General features: G+C 36.2%; 1 pseudogene; it reads right to left on the bottom strand.

Moving 5' to 3' along the window:
• The window catches only part of LOC113930436, a 30,300-nt pseudogene extending 10,042 nt beyond the window's left edge, over nucleotides 1–20,258 (bottom strand).
• Nucleotides 20,259–21,014: the final 756 nt, after the last annotated feature.

Here is a 21,014-nt window from a genome sequence, read left to right as displayed (position 1 = left end):
CATTTAATGTATTCCTTATCAAAATACTACCAGCATTATTTTATTTATTTATTTATTTATTTATTTATTTATTTATTATTTATTTATTTATATAAAGATATATCTATATATGTCACCTCTTCTTTATCCATCCATCTACTGATATATACATGAGCTACTTCCATAATTTGGTTATTGTACATATTGCTGCTATAAACATAGGATGCATGTAACCCTCCAAGCTAGTGTTTTGTAATTTGGGGGTAAATACCCAGTAGCATGATTACTGGATTATAGGGCAGTTCTATTTTTAGCATTTGATGAACCTCCATACTGTCTTCCACAATGGCTGCACTAGATTACATTCCCACCAACAGTACACGAGGATTCCCTTTTCTCCACATCACTTCAACACTTGTCCTTTCTTGTGTTTTTGGTTTTAGTCATCCTGACAGGTGTGAGATGATCTCTCGTACTTTCGATTTGCATTTCCCTGATGATGAATGATGTTGAGCATCTTTTCATGTGTCTGTTGGCCATCTGGATGTCTTTGGAGAAATGTCTGTTCATGTTTTCTGCCCATTTTTTAATGGGATTATTTGGTTTTTGGGTGTTGAGTTTTATAAATTCTTTATATATTTTGCATACTAACACTTTATTGGATTTATCATTTGCAAATATCTACTACCATTCAGTAGGTTGCCATTTAGTTTTGTTGATTGTTTCCTTAACTATGCAGAAACTTTATTTTGATGTAATACCAAATAGTTTATTTTTGCTTTTATTTCCCTTGTCACAGGACACATACCTAGAAAAATGTTGTTGTTACAGCCAATGTCAGAGAAAGTACTGTCTATGCTCTCTTCTAGGATTTTTTATGGTTTCAGGTCTCACATTTAGGTCCTTAATCCATTTTGAGTTTACTGTGTGGATGATGTAAGAAAGTGATCCAGTTTCATTCTCTTGCATGTCACTGTCCAGTTTTCCCAACATCATTTGTTGAAGAGACATTCATTTTCCCATTGGATATTCTTTCTGCTTTTATGGAAGACTAATTGACCTCATATTTTTGGGCTTATTTCTGGGTTCTCTATTCTGTTCTATTGATCTATGTGTCTATTTTTGTGCCAGTACCATACTGTTTTTATAACTACAGCTTTGTAATATAACTTGAAAACTAGAATTGTGATACCTCCAGTTTTATTTTCTTTTTCATGATTGCTTTGGCTACTTGGGGTCTTTTGTGGTTCCATACAAATTTTAGGATTGTTTTTCTAAACAACAACAACGCTGGTGGTTTTTGATAGGGATTGCATTAAATGTATAGATTGCTTTGGGTAGTATAGATATTTTAATAATATTTGTCCTTCCAATCCATTACATTAAATGTGTAGATTGCTTTGGGTAATATTTGTTCTTTCAATCTATGAGCATGAAATATCTTTCCATTTTGTGTGTGTGTGTCATCTTCAGTTTATTTCATCAATGGCATAGGGTTTCTTAAAAAAAGAGAGAGAGAAAAAACACAATTTCATTGTTTTCATAATAATATATCTGTTATTATTGAATTTAAATTGCTTTGTATATGTATTGGCCTATATTTTTTTTCATTTTTTCAATGCCTCTTCATATTTTTTCTAATGTATTAGAATATTTTATTATTGATATGTAAGAACATTTTTATATGAAATATTAATCCATTATATTTTTTGTAAATATTTTTTATCAGTTTATCATTTGACTTTTAATGTTGTTTATGGCATTTTACATATAAAAAACTTACCAAACTTTTGTCATCAGCCTTCTTCAGGAGTTCTTATGCTTAAAAAGACCTTACTAATCTTAGATCCGACAAATATTTACCCTTATTTTTCTCATTACATATTTTTTACTGAAATATTTGATCCATTTAGAATGAATTTTGATATTAGATATGAATAATAATACCCCTTTATTATTTTTCCAATTAGCTAAAATAATAGTTTCATAAAATTTTATTGAATCATCCTTCCTTTTTTTCACTGATTTGTGATGCCCTGATTCTAATAAAGTGTTTTCCTTTAAAAATGTACTACAATAGCATTTAACCCTGAAAAGTTTGAACTACTTAGTGCATTCCATAATGTTACCCATAGCTGTGTATTTGCACATTCCATGCTCTTTTATCATAGGGGTCATAGCTTCTTTCAAATATTTTCATGAACCCACACTCTTAGTGCCTAAAACATTGCTAGATATAACAGTGCGTATTCAATATGACCCGATGGCTAAGGATGATGGCTCTGGACCTGGGCCTTCTCAGTTTCAATCCTGGCTCTGCCAAATATTGCTTTTTGCAAGTAACTTAACTTCTATAAGTCTCAGTTTCCCCATCTGTGAGATAGGGGAAAACATTCATACCTATCTTTTTTTCTGTGAGAGTTAAATGAGATAAAGCATGCAAAGTCTTCAAGCCAGTGACTGGCAAATAATAAGTACCCAATGTTGACACTTTCAAAGTTACTACTGTTGTTGTTATTGCTGTTATTATTACTGCAGAGAATAATATAGCAATGGTGAAGGTCAGTGCAGTGAACAATATAACAATGGTGAAGGTCAGTGATGACAATAGAAGGGCCTTATTGAGGACAGAGAATTTCACAGCCTCCTGGATAGAAGCTGACCTAGAAGCAGAGGCACTCTCAGAGATAACCAAGTAGTGATAGATATGTGGTTTCTTCTTTGTCATAGTGTCATGCCAACGTGAATCAAGGAACAAGGGGAGGAAAAGTGCTAGAAGGGGATTCTATAGGTAAGTAGGTAACATACTTATTCTATAATTCTTTAGAAACAGATTTCTGTACATTAATTTTGTATACTGCAACTTTGCTGAATTCATTTATCAATTCTAGTAGTTTTTTGGTGGAGTCTTTAGGCTTTTTATATATATCTTGTCATCTGCAAATAGTAAAAGTTTTACTTCTTACCAATTTGGATATTATTTATTTATTTATTTAGTCTGATTACTGTGGTTAAGACTTCCAATAATATGTTGAATGAAAGTGGTGAGGATGGGCATCCTTGTCTTGTTTCTGACCTTAGGGGAAAAGGTCTCAGTTTTTCCTCATTAAGGATGATGTTAGCTGTGGGTTTTTCATAAATGGCTTTTATTAGGTTGAGATATGTTCCCTATAAACTTACTTTGTTGAGGATTTTTATTGTGAATGGTTGTTGTACTTTCCAAACACCTTTTCTGGATCTATTGAAATGATCATATGTTTTTTATCTTTTCTCTTGGTAATGTGATATATTATGTTGATTGACTTGTGATCTCTGGAATAAATCCACTTGATCATGATAGATTATTTTTTGATATATTGTTGGATTCAGTTTTCTAATACTTTGTTGAGGATTTGTGCATCTATGTTCATCAGATATATCTGCCCACAGTTTCCTTTTCTTTTTTTTTTTTTTCCAGTGTCTTTACCTTGTTTCTATATTGGGGTAATGGCTGGCTTTGTAGAATGAATTTGGAAGCATTACTTCCTCTTCTGTTTTTTGGAATAGTTTGAGAAAAATAGGTATTAACTTTCAAATGTTTGATAGAATTCTTCCGTGAAGCCATCTGGTCCTGGACTTTTTTTGTTGAGAATTTTTTGACTACTGATTCTATTTTGTTGCTAGTAATTGGTCTGTTTGAATTTTCTATTTCTTCCTGATTCAGTTTTAGGATTTTTTGTTTCTAGGTATTTATCCATTTCATCTAGGTTGTCCAATTTTTTGGCATATAACAATAGAAAAATATAACCAGTTTCATTTGTTGGTTGTGGTGGGTGCTGAGGTAAATAATCATTTAAAATAGCTTGATTGTTGACTTCATTTAGCCTTAAAATGAAACAAAAAACATAGAATGTTACACATAAAGAATAATCTAATGCAAACCTCTTATTTTAGAGATGAAACACAGACTGGCACAGAGAGGTTAAATGACTGATCTAAGGTTACTTAGAAACTTAATGTTAAGCTTGGAGTTTGAACTCAAAATTTCTTAAATACAGCATGTGTTCTTTATATTGCCTCCCTACCCATAGCTTAATTTGAAAATAGAGATAGAATACAGGAAGACAATTACATGACTTATAAAATACTATCTCAACAAATTTTTATGATTCCCAGGCCTAGGGTAGATTAGCAATGTTGTTTTGTGTTATAAAATACATTTAATGAAAGATAATTGAACATTGTGGTTAGAAATAAAAACAAATTTTATCCTGAAATTGATAGCATTAACATGTTTACTTTAATATGGTTATCAAGTTGGAGTTTAGAAAATAAAATGGACTGCACTTCAACTGTGCCCCTTCTGGTAATAACTTCATATAAAGCCAGTTATTCCAATTGGTACAGATTGATCCCAGTGATTATTTGCAGAGCAGTTGGGAAGAAAGGCATGTTTCAAAATGACTATTCATATATAAACACTTCTTTTATAAATGTGACTTATTTTTCATTGGTATTATTCCTTGATCCCTGTATTCCTACTAGGTGATCCAGAAACAGAAATTAAAATAAAATTAATTAATTCAATTGGTAAACTGACTAAGAGGGCTACATTGATTCTCGTTCAGATTAATTAAATTTGGGTAAATGGTTTTCCTTAAAATGTAATTCCCTGATTTAAAAGTGGCTCATAAATGAAGAAGGGTCCAAGAGGGAGCAGAGATACTGGTGATGTTAGTGGATCTCATTAACATTCCAATCAAACAAGCTTGCTGTGACTCCCTTTCAATTTTTTTTTCTTTTCATTAAATCAGCTACTTTGTGTTATTACAGCATGGTGAACTCTTCAGTTTGTATAACATTTTTAAACAGTAATTTAAATTGTGAGCAAAATAATAAATGTAAGAATATGGTATCCTTTTATGTGCATTGCTCAGGAGTTTGCAGTTCTCTTAAAACCCTATCTCTTTGATCATCCATAGTAAATAATAAAATTTTAGAATTCTAAAAAGGGGCACAGAGCAATATCACTGTCATAACTGAGACCAAAAATATAGATTTGACTCAGTAGCAAAATGAGGCACAGGTGTAATGGAATACCTTTAACTGAGAGAGACAGAGAGAGAGAATTAACAACACAATTTCAGGCACAGGTACTTTTCTTTTAGGTTTTTACCAGGCTTTTCTTACCATCCAAATAAAGAAACAAAATGAAGTATTTATTGTTCCAGTCCAAAATAGGCCTGGGATGCTTGAAAACATATGCCATGTGCCACTGGCATGAACTAAGGTGTGATACTTATGAGGATATTTTACAAATAGTACAGTCATGATTAAACAGGTGATGTGAGTTCTCAGCCACTAGGCTCATTTCTAGCCTTTCTGTGCCTTCCTCTATTACATCCTCTTTCTCAATAGAAAATTGAAATGGCATTGTAATTTGAGGCAGTCCAATTGTAGCTCTGTAGCCAGTTAAACTGTCAGGCCCTCGAGGAAGGCCAGTATTTTTCTGCCAAGTACTACTACTGCAAAATGTTGAATTATTATAAAAACCATCAGCCAGGTGGTCAGTATAAAAACTAGACTGTGATGAGCAATCTACTCTTATCTGTGTGTTTATTCCTTTTCCTTAATGAGGCTCATTAGGGGCTTGTACATGAGAGGGACAATTCAGGGTTGAACACTCCTTTCTAAATGTCCCTGTTCAGTTTCCTCTTTGTATAAAGGCAGAAAAAATATTAAAGGTCATTCCGTCATGTTTGTTTTATGATATGAAAAACAAAGTTTTCCTTTTTTTCTTTCTAATGTTGTTAAACAAGAATGGGCAACTAGTTTTTTTTTAAAAAAACTTTTGTTTGTGTAGTATTCCTATGAAATGATTCACCTTACATTTACTATACAAAACATTTTCTCATAAATTATGTAATTTGATTTTCAAATTAGCACTAATTTGATCTTCAAAGCAGCACTTTAAAGTGCTCTTAGCCCAAATTTGCAGATGAAGAAATTGAGGCTCAGAAATTTTAAATGACTTGACAAAGACAATTAAGCAATAAAGCAGGAATAAAACTTTTGAGTTTCTAAAAGGAAAAACAGACACTTGGACCCATGAAATACTTTAGATGATATGAAGGTTGAGAAGATTCATTTGCCAGTTCCAGAAGCAAGTGGATATAAGGCTCTTAGTGTTTTTTTCAGGCTAATGCAGGAATTTTCAATATAGTATAAATCAACACAGTCAAACCTCCATTTACAACCACCAAGAAAAATAATAATGCAATGAAGTATTTTTTAAATCTGTCCATTCAGAAATCAGTGCACCATGTCAAAGACTTTTTAAGTATCTTATTTGAACAGACAAATCACTATTTTGTATAATAAAGAAACAGGTAAAGTCATATTCTTGGTCAGGAATCACTTGGCCTTTAGAATAGGAAAAAGTACTATTACTGAAATTCTATAAGGTATCTGCTGTCCCCATGCATACACACTTGTGGTTTCTGAAGTTATTATAGATATCAAGGCATTTCCTTAGTGAACAAAGAATTTTGAGAATGCAGCCAGTTTTCCCTTATGTGTAACTACTTTTGCTATGGTGATTATAGTATTTTCTCATGACACTGAGCCACTAAGAAATTTGGAAACTTTCTTTACAAATAGATGGGGAGTATTTTTGCAGGATTTGGACTTGCAAAGTATGGTAAGTGTTCAGCAAAGCTATATGTATTTCCCTTCAGATATTTTTGAGCTTTGCTATTTTGACATTAGCCTCTCTCCCTTAATATTTTGCAGTGTAGTTTTTGAGGAGGGAATCTGATTTGTCTGATAGTAGAACATATTTACTCAGGAAAGAAGCCAGAGCAAACACCAAGCTTTTCTTTTGAAGGAATTGTGCTGAAATTTGAAAGAGCACAAATTGATGGATGGCAAAGCAAAAGCATAAGACTGGCTGTTTGGTCAAGTTGAGAAATAGGACAAGTCTGTCTTAATCCCAACTTCCCACCTTTCTGTTTATGTAATATCTGAAGTTCTGTATCTTTTCCTGGTAGATTTTTCCTTTTACCACTTATCATACTGAAACTTTAATGTCCTCTGCCTCAATCTCTTGGCTAGGAAATTGATAAACCACCAGTAAATTGTTAATGAGCACAAATGATATTCAATCTGTCATTCTCTGGACCTTTACATTTGGGTATTAAGCCATAGGAGGGATTGAAAATGTTGCCCAATGTGACAGGCTATTAGCTACCAGGGAATTTGAGGATTGATGTGTGTTTTACATGTCCCTCATTTGACACTATATACAGAGATTCTCACAACCTGCATATGTACTCTATTTCTGGTGGAGGATTTAAAAACCAAGGGTGTTAAGGTGGTAAAAAGAGGAATTGGGAGATTTATCTCAGATTAATGCTCTTGATTTCAAAACATGAAAGATTCTACACTTAGTCACATAATAATGATTTCTAGAATTAGTAGCACATAGGCCTTCTGCAGAGTAGTTCTCACTGGGATAATTTATACATTCTCTATGCTTACTAGAACACATCTGGTAAGTGCCATACTGAGACTTCAGTTCAGGACTCTATACCTAATTGAATTAAATTCTACTTATTCATATGTCCCTCCTCCTACCTCACCCATCCACTTTTCTGATAGCTCATCTATTGTGTGTTTGATACTCTTGTTTTCTTGTGAACAAACACTTCCATATCTACGTGCAAGGAATCTGGAACCAGATTGCTTGGGTTCAAATTCTGAATCTACCACTTATTAGTTTTTTTAATGTGAACTTAAGCTGGATACTTAACCTCAGTTTCATGATCTATAAAATATGGAGACCATTAGTTCCTATATTACAGAGTTGTTTATTGGCTTAGATGAGTCAAAATATGTAAATCACTTAGAAGAGTGCCTGTAATATTTTGTGTTCAATAAATGTTGGCTGATTATTATATTTCTTCCACTGTCTCACTTTAATTAAAGCATGGGTTTTGCCTGAAACGATACTTAAAACTTCACCTTACCCTTGTGCTTCCTATTCTTAATACAGCTGGACTCTCTTGCTTCTACAATCTCTACTCCATCTCAGTATTTCCCCATATCTTCATTCTCCTTTCCTTCAGTTGTAAAAGAACATGTTTCTGTTTTTCTTGGTTAACCCTGTATCTCCCATTTCTTTAGCAACCTAACTTTTCTTTTTCTTGTATCTTTGATCATTTCCTCTCCACTAATTCCTTCCCCTTAGTCTGCAACTATCCTCAGGGATCATCTCCTTTCAAATCTTCCCTCAGCTCTACTGGTTACTCAAATTTTAGTCCTGTATCTATCCTTCATATTGTTGTTAAACTTTTAAAAAGCATGTGTGGCATGAACTTTGCAGGTAGAGGAAAATACTCCAAACCCCTCTCTATTATTTACAAACTGGGTAATCTTGAACATGTGAACATCTCTGAACCAGTTTTCTCATATTAAAAAATGGGAACAAGAATAACTACCTCATTGAATTGTTGTAAGAATGAAATACTTTTAAAAAGTTGTTAGTGTGAGTAATGTTCTACTTTTTGATCTTGGTACAATTATATAGGCATGTTCAGTTCTGGAAAACTCATTGACCTCTACACTAATGACATATGCCCTCTTTTGTATATATATTATAATGTATGTTATATTTTTATGTTTAAAATTAAATAAATGGTAGTGCGGTTCGTAGCATGGAGTAGGTGCTTAATAATTGTGGCTATTATTATTTTTATTGCTAGTGATTGCAGTTTGAATTCCACTTCTACCACTCCAAGTTCATCAGTGACCACTAAAAAAATATATCCAATGCCTTTTCCTATTTGAAGAATAAACACAATTACTTTAAATCTTTTTTATTCCTTTGGCTTCCTTGATATACCTGGGCTACTACACTCAAATACCACTCAGCCAGGTTTTTGTTAACAGTTCTCTTTTTAATTATGGAAAGTTCTGTCAATTCTCATACATTTATACGTACATACAGAACTTTCCATAATATGCACATATATGGGGGACAGAGAAGGAATTTTTGGACAGTTAGGGTTGGAGTCACAATAGTGTATTTTTGTCCAGACAACCAAATCTTGTGCTTGTGATATGCAATTAATTGTACATTAATCTCCGAAGGTAGAATTGAAATGATTGCAACAAAATGTGTAAAATATCATTAAAAATCACTGATATCCCCATTTGAGGGATAGTAGAGAGAACACTAAGACTTATAAGTTTGACATTCTAGGTTCAAGTATCAGCCCTTCTATTTAGCTAGTAGTGCTGTACTCGGTAAATTATTTAAACCACTGAGTTTCAGTTTTCTCATATTCTGATGTATATAATAGTCTCTCCTCTCAATCATTTTCAAAAATTTTCTGTGGGGCTCAAATGACATATATAAAGATGCTTTGCAGCTCACATGGTATCACACAAAGGCAGGAGATGATTTGTAAGGTATTTGCTACATATCCCTTCCCATGCACCTCTCATGTGATTGGGTGCTGCTACAGCACAGCAAATGATGTCAAGGATAGCAAGACCAGTAGGTGGCTGAAGGCTGTAGCTTAGGGGAATAGGTTGGATTTGGAGACTGCTCCCAGAGTACACACTTGGTGGTGAGCTCTCTTGCTTTTAAGAGTCAGTGTTGTTTAAATTCCATCCTGAACGTAACAACCTGCTGCTTATTCATAGATGAGTCATTCTTATAAATATATAATCAAATCCCAGTAATCAACTGTGCCTGACTTGTATGGGGGGGGTTCAGTGAAGAAAATAATAGAGAAAGAAAATGAGGTGCTTTTGTTGCTAGTGCTTATATTAGCTTATATTGTAAGGATGAAGAATAGATATTTTAGGAGTTAAAGGATCAATTAACATGCTCTATTTAGATTCTCTGAAGGATGTTTGTGAGTTTGTAATCTGGAGAAATGAATTTTATTGTAAATACTAAATTTCAAGGTTAAATGTTTGGGAAACAGGACTTTATAACTGACATATTTATTTTTTAATGGAATCTTTCCTGCTTAACACAATCAGAGGTGTATCTTATCTGAGGCACCTGAGTATTACAAAAAAAGGAAATGGGAAATATGAACCAAGTATGATTACACAGTTAAATTGGATTCATGATTTCATTTATATCTTAGTAAAATAAGGAAATTTGCTACTAGCACCTTACTCCTGTCCTACTATTTGGCAATATTTTGCACATGAAGTAGAAGAGACAGAAAAAAAGCAAACTATTCTATTTATGAGATAATATATTGAAAATGGCAAATCAATAATGTCTCTGAGAAGCTTGGGAAGCTGTACCTTCTATACTAATATTTGTTATGTTTATTATAATGGAAATTGTGCCAGAGATTCTTTGCAAATACTCCATAGTAGTAATATGAAACTCACCAAATATGATGTAGTTGTAATATTCATCAAGATGAATTATTGACTTTTATTACTTGTTAATTAATAGTTATTATCAAGCCATGAATTTAACTGTCTTTGTTAACAAAACATAGCAGTGGCTATGTACTCATAAGAATTTAGTCTTGTTTTCTGGCAAATAGTATATCACTGGAAGGAAATGAGAAAATACATTTGAAAGCCATTTGAAATCTGTGACACGATATTCAGAAGCTTACTCCTGTATTTTTCGTTATTTGTTTTTTATTATATATATTTTAAATATTTATAATTAAAAGCATTTGTAAGTACATGAACTTTTTAAAAAGTTTTTATTTAAATTCCAGTTAGTTAAAATACAGTGTAATATTAGTTTCAAGTGTACAATTTAGTGATTCAACACTTACATACAACGCTGGGTTCTCATGATGACAACTGCACTCCTTAATCTCCATCACCTATTTAACCCATCCCCCCCACCCACCTACCTTCTGATAACCATCAGTTTGTTCTCTATAGTTAAGAGCCTGTTTCTTGGTTTGCCTCTGTCTCTTTTCCCCCCTTTGTTCATTTTTTTTGTTTCTTAAATTGCAAATATGAGTGAAATCATATGGTATTTTTTTCTCTCTGACTTATTTCACTCAGCATAATACTCTTTAGCTCCAACCATGTCATTGCCATTGGCAAGATTTCATTCTTTTTTTTAAGATTTTATTTATTTATTTGACAGAGAGACACAGCTAGAGAGGGAACACAAGCAGGGGGAGTGGGAGAGGGAGAAGCTGGCTTCCTGCGGAGCAGGGACCCTGATGCGGGGCTCGATCCCAGGACCCCGAGATCATTACCTGAGCCAAAGGCAGATGCTCAACGACTGAGCCACCCAGGCACCCCAAGATTTCATTCTTATTATGGCTGAATAATATTATATATATATATATATATATATATATATATACACCACCAATATATATATATATATATATACCACCAATATATATATATATATATATATACCACCAATATATATATATATATACCACTTCTTCTTTATCCATTCATCAGTCAATGGACACTTGGGCTATTTCCATAATTTGACTATTGTAGATAATGCTGTTATGAACATTGGGGTACATATATCCCTTTGAATTATTGTATTTCTGTATTCTTTTGGTAAATACTTAGTAGTGTAATTGCTGGATCCTAGGGTAGTTTTAATTTTAACTTTTTGAGGAAACTCTGTACTGTTTTCCACAGTGACTGCATCAGTATGCATTCCCACCAAAAGTGTAAGAGGGTTCCCCTTTCTTCACATCCCCACCTATTGTTTCTTGTGTTGTTAATTTTAGCCATTCTGAACAATTTAATATATTAATATATTACATTTATTTATGCATGTATTATATATATGTATGTATATATATAGTTTTAAGGAACAAACAGAAAAGGAATTGAAGAGTAATTAAACCTTTCCAGGTTTCCCTGATTGCCATTCATTACACAAAGCTATTGCTAAATTGCAAATATATTCCAATGGAGTTTGGCAACAAATATTAACAAATTGGCACAGATTGGTTTGTCAGATTAATTTGTACAAAGTTCAAACCTTGGGGAATAAAAGTGTTATGCTTCAACTCCAAAGGGATATATTCTATTAGTTAAATGACAAAAAAAGTAAAATTTCCACAATTTGGATATGCCAGCCTTAATCTAGCTTCTGAAATACAAGGCTTTTGAAAGACACATTCAACTATCAGAGAGATAGTTTTTGCACGAATACAGAAGTTATGTTAATTATAACCATAATCATAATGATAATTACTTAAATTTGTATAGTATAAGATTAAGTATGTATAAGATTCAGTGGTTGAGCAAACAGGAGAGAAACTACTTTGAGACAGCTGATTAAAATGGCAAATATCTGTCTTTGTAAAAGTGGATGTGAGCCAAAATCTTTTACCCTGTTTGCTGATTCTAATAATTTCACGTGGCCAGAGTGATTCATGGATGCTCACACTTGTAAAAAACTCACTGTTTTCTAGTGAAAACATGCCACACGATCTCTGGATTGTAGTTGGGTGCAGAGATTACTTAAAACTATTGCTTCTACCTCTTCCCACTCATCATCCCCTGCTTTCCTTTCTCATCATTAGAGTGTGTTTGGGTGTTTTATGGTTGTTTCATTTTATTTTTCTCACCCCTTCTTGTGTCTAAATCTTGGGAGACAAAAACTTTGTGTGACTTCTTCCCAAAACTTTCTCCATTTGCTTGAGATGCCATTTAATTTTGGTATGTATGGGGTTTGGTGGAAGGACCACTAAAGTTCAGAGACCTGGGCTCTTTTTCTAGTTCCGGCACTAAATTGTTGTGTAACTTAAAAAATATCTCTTCTACCTGGGGCTCAGTTTCCTCAATTGTAAATGAAAGAATTAGATAAAATTATTTTTCGGGTTCATTCCAGCTACATTTAGCATTTGATTATTCTAGTTGGTGGGCTAGCTGGCCTCCTGTGGTGGTATGGAATGCCTAGGGAAATGTTTTCCAGGGAATAGGACTATTTATAGAAATTTTGATTTAGTTTGTTACTGCTTTTAGATGTTTGCTTTGATAAAGGACTTTAAACACAATGCATTCACCTATTATGGTACCATATCTGGGCTCACAGCTTCAAAAACAGTATAGGTATGATGTTGAGGAGTACTACAATAGCATGAGAGAATAATTTCAGCTTTGGTTAAAATGGGGTTCACAAACTCACAACGTCAAGGAATGCAGTGTTCTGGTGATAATTTGTGTTCAAATGAAACAAACTATTTTAAATTTCATTTTGAACATGGAGTACTACTTCAAGTCCACTTTTAAACTGGCATTATCTAAATCAATGGCACATCAAAGTGGGAGCTACTTGAAGTAATCTGAGAATGTAAGCCTGCTAGAGATCCTAATTCTAGTCTTTCCCCACCCCCAAGTCTGGGCCTCAGTTTTATGGTCTATAAAGTTACATTAAGAAAAGGGGCACCTGGCTGGCTCAGACAGTGAAGCATGCCACTCAATCTCTGGATTGTAGTTGGGTGCAGAGATTACTTAAAAAAATAAAATTTTAGGGGGCAGAGCAAGATGGCGGAGGAGTAGGAGACCTAAATTTCACCTGGTCCCAGGAATTCAGCTAGATAGGGATCAAAACATTCTGAACACCTACGAACTCAACAGGCGATTGAAGAAAAGAATAGCAACAACTCCCTGAACAGAAAAGCGACCACTTTCTGGAAGGTAGGACATGCGGAGAAGTAAATCCGAGACGATATTCGGGAGGATAGGCGGAGGGGGAGGGGGCCTCTGTCAGTTGCTTCTGGCATATGATAGAGACATGGAGCACAAAATCAGAACATTTAGAAGTCGACTCCACTGAGGGACGTTGCTCCAATGACTAAGCGGGGTGTGGAAGCCTCGTGCGACAGTGTGGTCTCAGGACCCTCGGGGTCACAGAAAGACCGGGGGTGCCTGAGTGCGGCAGAGCTCCCAGGTATCGGAGCAGGGAAGCTGGCTGCAGAGACGGAGCCGAGGCACGGGCTCTCAGCTCGGGGTTCCCATAAACCGTGATCTGCGGCATACTCAGGCCACTGCTCTTCCAGCAGGGACCCAACACATGGCAGATCCGGGAAGACTCACATTCCTCCCCTGGGAGGAGCGGTGCAGAAGCACGCCGCAGGGATCTGCTGGGTTTGGAGACTCCACATGGGGTTGTGTGCCAGAGATAGAAACACTCAGTCACGGGCCAGGTGAGCATGGAGTGTGGCCGGAGACTGGGGAGACAGGAGTGATTGACTGCCTTTCTCTGGGGCCTTACTGAGGAGCAGGGCCCTGAGTTCTCGGCTCCTCCGGGGCGGAGATTGGGAGGCCGCCATTTTCACTCTCATCCTCCAAAGCTGTACCAAAAGCATGCAGGGAACAAAAGCTCCCGAGAGCAAACCGGAGCAGATTACTTAGCCCAGACCAGGCAAGGGCAGGGCAAATTCCGCCTCCAGCAAAGACATTTGGGAACCACGGCAACAGGCCCCTCCCCCAGGAGATCAGCAAGAACAGCCAGCCAAGACCAAGTTTACCGATCAATGAAAACAGCAGAACTCCAGAGCTAGGGGAATAGTGCACATATAATTCATGGCTTTTTTACCATGATTCTTTAGTCTTTCAAAGTTAATTTTTTTAACTGTCTTTTTTTTAAATTTTTCTTTTTTCCTTTTTCAACCAACATCTTATCAATCCCTTTTTTAAAAAATTTTTTTGTCATTTTTAGAGTCATATTCTATCCCTTCATAGTAGTTACCATTATTTTTGGCATATATAGATAAGCTGTTCTCTATTTAAAATTTTGAGATACAGTTTCTCCTAACAGATCAAAATATACCCTAAATCTCTAGTGTATGGCTTTGTTTCAGTGTCCTGCCTGATCACATTCTCTCCCTTTGCTTTTCTTTTTTTCTTAAATCCTCTTCTTTCTTTTTTGAAACAACTTCTTATCAATTCCTTTTATAAAATTTTTTATAATTTTCATCTTTACAGTCATATTCCATCCCTTCATTGTATCAACCCTTATTTTTCTACATATATAAGTTTTTCTTTCTTTAAAATTTTGGGAGGCACTTTCTTCTAACAGACCAAAATATACCCAAAATCTAGTGTGTGGCACTGATCTATGCACCAGCCTGATCATATTTGATCATATTCTGTTTTTTTTTTTTGTTTTGTTCTGTTTTTGTTTTGATCTTTTTCTTTCTCTTTTTTCTTCTTTTCCCCAGGTTTCAGGTCTTTTCTGATTTGTCTAGTGTATATTTTCTGGGGACGTTGTTAGCCTGTTAGCATTTTGTTTTCTCATTCATCTATTCTCCTCTGGACAAAAGGACAAGATGGAAAAAATCCCTCAACAAAAAGAACAAGAGGTAGTACCAACTGCCACGGACGTACTCAATACGGACATTAGTACAATGTCAGACCTAGAGTTCAGAATCATGATTTTTAAAGATCCTAGCTGTGCTTGAAAAAAGCATGGAAGTTATTAAAGAAACCCTTTCTGGAGAAATAAAAGAACTAAAATCTAACCAAGTCGAAATCAAAAAGGCTATTAATGAGGTGCAATCAAAAATGGGAGCGCTAACTGCTAGGATAAATGAGGGAGAAGAGAGAATCAGTGATATAGAAGACCAAATGGTGGAAAATAAAGAAGCTGAGAAAAAGAGAGATAAACAACTACTGGATCATGAGGGCAGAATTCAAGATATAAACGATACCATAAGACGAAACAACATTAGAATAATTGGGATCCCAGAAGAAGAAGAAAGAGAAAGAGAGGGGCAGAACGTATATTGGAGCAAATTATAGCAGAGAACTTCCCTAATGTGGGGAAGGAAAGAGGCATCAAAATCCAGGAGGCACAGAGAACCCCTCTCAAAATCAATAAAAATAGGTCAATACACCGACATCTATTAGTAAAACTTACAACTCTCAGAGACAAAGAGAAAATCCTGAAAGCAGCTCGGGGGAAGAGATATGTGACCTATAGTAGTACAAACATTAGATTGGCAACAGACCTATCCACAGAGACCTGGCAGGACAGAAAGGACTGGCATGATATATTCAGAGCATTAAACGAGAAAAATATGCAGCCAAGAATACTATATCCAGCTAGGCTGTCATTGAAAAGAGAAGGAGAGATAAAAATCTTCCAGGACAAACAAAAACTAAAGGAATTTGCAAACACGAAACCAGCCCTACAAGAAATATTGAAAGGAGTCCTCTAAGCAAAGAGCCTAAAAGCAACATAGACCAGAAAGGAATACAGACAATATACAGTAACAGTCACCTTACAGGCAATACAATGGCACTAAATTCATATCTTTCAATAGTTACCCTGAATGTAAATGGGCTAAATGCCCCAATCAAAAGACACAGGCTATCAGATTGGATAAACAAACAAGACCCATCAATATGCTGTCTGCAAGAGACTCATTTTAGACCCAAAGACACGCCCACATTGAAAGTGAGGGGGTGGAAAACAATTTACCATGCTAATGGACACCAAAAGAAAGCTGGGGTGTCAATTCTTATATCAGACAAATTAGATTTTAAACTGAAGACTATAATAAGAGATGAAGAAGGACACTATATCCTACTTAAAGGGTCTATCCAACAAAAAGATCTAATAATTGTAAATATCTATGCCCCTAACATGGGAGCAGCCAATTATATAAGCCAATTAATAACAAAAGCAAAGAAACACATTGACAACAATACAATAATAGTGGGGGACATTAACACCCCCCTCACTGAAATGGACAGACCATCTAAGCAAAAGATCAACAAGGAAATAAAGACTTTAAATGACACACTGGACCAAATGGACTTCACAGACATATTCAGAACATTCCACCCCAAAGCAATGGAATACACATTCTTCTCTAGTGCCCATGGAACATTCTCCAGAATAGATCACATCCTAGGACAGAAATCAGGTCTCAACCAGTACTAGAAGATTGGGATTATTCCCTGCATATTTTCAGACCACAATGCTTTGAAACTAGGACTCAGTCACAAGAGGAAATTCAGAAACAACTCAAATACGTGGAGGCTAAAGAGCATTCTACTAAAGAATGAATGGGTCAACCAGGAAATTAAAGAAGAATTTAAAAAATTCATGGAAACCAATGAAAATGAAAACACAACTGTTCAAAATCTTTGGGATGCAGCAAAGTCTGTCCTAAGAGAAAAGTATATAGCAATATGAGCCTTTCTCAATCAACAAGAAAGGTCTCAAATACACAACCTAACCCTACACCTAAAGGAGCTAGAGACAAAACAGCAAATAAAGCCTAAACCCAGCAGGAGAAGAGAAATCATAAAGATCAGAGCAGAAATCAATGAAATAGAAACCAAAAGAACAGTAGAACAGATCAACAAAACTAGGAGCTGGTTCTTTGAAAGAATTAACAAGATTGATAAACCCCTGGCAGACTTATCAAAAAGAAAAGAGAAATGACCCAAATAAATAAAATCATGAATGAAAGAGGAGAGATCACAACCAACACCAAAGAAATACAAACAATTATAAGAACATATTATGAGCAACTATATTCCAGCAAATTAGATAATCTGGAAGAAATGGATGCTTTCCTAGAGATGTATCAACTACCAAAACTGAACCAGGAAGAAATAGAAAACCTGAACAGACCTATAACCACTAAGGAAATTGAAGCAGTCATCAAAAATCTCCCAACAAACAAAAGCCCAGGGCCAGATGGCTTCCCAGAGGAATTCTACCGAACATTTAAAGTAGAATAAATACCTAATCTCCTGAAAATGTTCCCAAAAATAGAAATGGAAGGAAAACCTTCCAAACTCATTTTATGAGGCCACCATTACCTTGATCCCAAAACCAGACGAAGACCCCATCAAGAAGGAGAATTACAGACCAATATCCTTGATGAACATGGATGCAAAAATTCTCACCAAAATACTAGCCAATAGGATCCAACAGTACATTAAAAGGATTATTCACCACGACCAAGTGGGATTTATCCCTGGGCTGCAAGAATGGTTCAACATCCGCAAATCAATCAACGAGATACAATACATTAACAAAAGAAAGAACAAGAATCATATGATCCCCTCAATAGATGCAGAAAAAGCATTTCCTTACCTCACACAAAAATAGACTCCAAATGGTTGAAAGACCAAAATGTGAGACAGGAGTCCATCAAAACCCTACAGGAGAACACAGGCCGCAACCTCTTCGACCTCAGTCGCAGCAACTTCTTCCTAGAAACATTGCCAAAGGCAAGGGTAGCAAGGGCAAAAATGAACTATTAGGACTTCATCAAGATAAAAAGCTTTTGCACAGCAAAAGAAACAGTCCACAAAACCAAAAGAGAACCAACTGAATGGGAGAAGATATTTGCAAATGACATACCAGATAAAGGACTAGTATCAAAAATCTATAAAGAACTTATCAAACTCAACACCCAAAGAACAAATAATCCAATCAAGAAATGGGCAGAAGATATGAACAGATATTTTCCCAAAGGAGACATCCAAATGGCCAACAGACACATGAAAAAGTGCTCAACATCACTCAGCATTAGGGAAATCCAAATCAAAACCTCAGTGAGATAGCACCTCACACCAGTCAGAATGGCTAAAATTAACAAGTCAGGAAACGACAGATGTTGGTGGGGGTGCAGAGAAAGGGGAACCCTCCTACACTGTTGGTGGGAATACAAGCTGGTGTAGCCACTCTGGAAAACAGTATGGAGGTTCCTCAAAAAGTTGAAAATAGAGGTACCATACGATCCAGCAATTGTACTACTGGGTATTTACCCCAAAGATACAAATGTAGGGATCCGAAGGGGTATGTGCACCCTGATGTTTATGGCAGCAATGTCCACAATAGCCAAACTGTGGAAAGAGCCAAGATGTCCATCGACAGATGAATGGATGAAGAAGTAGTATATATATACAATGGAATATTATGCAGCCATCAAAAGGAATGAGATCTTGCCATTTGCAATGACGTGGTTGGAAGTGGAGGGTGTTATGCTGAGCGAAATACATCAATCAGAGAAAGACATGTATCATATGACCTCACTGATATGAGGAATTCTTAATCTCAGGAGACAAACTGAGGGTTGCTGGAGTGGGGGTGGTGGGAGGGATGGGGTGGCTGGGTGATAGACTTTGTGGAGGGTATGTGTTATGATGAGCATTGTGAATTGTTCAAGACTGTTGAATCACAGATCTGTACCTCTGAAACATATAATGCAATATATGTTATGAAAAAAAGAAGAAGATAGCAGGAGGGGAAGAATGAAGGGGGGAAATCGGAGGGGGAGACAAACCATGAGAGACAATGGACTCTGAAAAACAAACTGAGGGTTCTAGAGGGGAGGGGTTGGGAGGATGGGTTAGCCTTAAAGAGGGCACGTTCTGCATGGAGCACTGGGTGTTATGCACAAACAATGAATCATAGAACACTATATCAAAAAAAAAAAAGAAAAAGAAGTTTGGAAGTTCTGTTATGTAGTGACGCAGATCTAAATTCTTGTCTGTATCTGTATATAAAATCAGTTATTCAGGAGCTAGTTATAAACACAGGGGGAGGAATGAAGAGTAATTCTATTTTATTTCTGTAGTGAGGAAAGTAAACATAGAATTAAGAAATGGCATAATCAATAGATGAGAACAATAGGAGACAATGTCATCAATAACAGAATTCAGATAAAAAAATAAAATCTTAAAAAAAAAGAAAAAAAAGTGGATTTCTCATGAACACCAGTGAGGGGCTTGTCTTCAGCTCAGCATTCCAGCAAATGTCTCTTTTATTGAGAAATCTGTGACCACTTGTTGCCTCCAGGTTAGTTTTCTTCTTTCCTTGAATTCATATTTACTTTGTGTATGTGTTTAATCTTTTCAAGAGAATCCTTACAGCACAACCACCGGTATTTGGGCAGTATCACAAGGGAAACAAACTTTCAACAGGTATTACGGGTGGGAAAGGATGAAGACCAGCTTCCCACGAACCGCCCCCCTCCCCTCTGCGGCGTAGGGCAAGAGCTACGTCACCAGCAACCCCCAGAAACGCGCCAGGCTTTGGAGCGAGCGTTTACCCGCGCGCACAGCATGGGGCTACTGGGAACTATCCTAACCAGATCCAGCCGCCAGATTGGTGTCTGAGGGGATCCTGTCTCCGCGGCTTCGGGCCTGACAGGGTACGGAAAGAGGCAAGTAGCAAGAATGTTTACTGTAGCCCTCGCGTGGGGCTGTAGAGGGAGGCATTTACTTTTCTGAGGAGCATCCCTTTTAAAGCCTAAAATGGCGACGCTGTCTGACCGGAACGCCATTATCCCTGGATAGGAGGAGGCCTACTTGGACTGCCTGGACAGAGGGGCAGGGATAGTGTAAGGGTGACCGAGCGGCCCCTGGTCCCCCCAGACTCAGGTGGTAAGGCCGCTTTGGGCTTGAATCTCAGTTCCAAACCCCACATTGTGCAGGTGTAGGTCCTGATAGACTAATGGCAGACCTTTGGGTGAGGACAGCGCTGGGAAACTGTCCTATGGAAAACAAGAGGGAGAAAGGGTGTGCGGGACGGTTAGATTGGCCAACTGACAACTCATTGGGACTGGGCAGTAGATTGGACGATGCTCTCTGTGGTAAAAGTCTCTAGAGACTCCTTCACAGGAACAGCGTGAGGCAGAGCTAGGACAAAAATAGGGAGTAGGGGCGAGAGTTCAGAAAAGGCTGACTTCAGCTCAAACATGAGGAAAACTTCCCATAGAATTTTAGCTGGTGGCGGCTATTCCAACCGTCGAATTCGAACAGATATCACTTCTGTTTTTTTAAATACCCTGAGTCAATGATTCTCTATAGTAATAATATAGTAATCCATCTCAACATTATTTTGTGTTATTCTCTTATGGAAAAAGAAATCCACCATGCTCAGAACATCTGATGATTTAGTTTAGAATTTTTTTGTTTAAGTCTTAACACTTTATTGTCTAGGAAATGGATAATAGGACTTCTGTGGTTGTGCGTTTAAAATACATTAGGCTTAATTAAAATGCTAACAATTAGGAACAATTTAGCATCTAGTTTGTCAC

The sequence above is a fragment of the Zalophus californianus genome, chromosome X (assembly GCF_009762305.2).
Source record: "Zalophus californianus isolate mZalCal1 chromosome X, mZalCal1.pri.v2, whole genome shotgun sequence".
Classification (NCBI taxonomy): domain Eukaryota; kingdom Metazoa; phylum Chordata; class Mammalia; order Carnivora; family Otariidae; genus Zalophus; species Zalophus californianus.
Note: the sequence above shows the minus strand (reverse complement) of the source record. Positions and strands in the feature narration are given on the sequence as shown.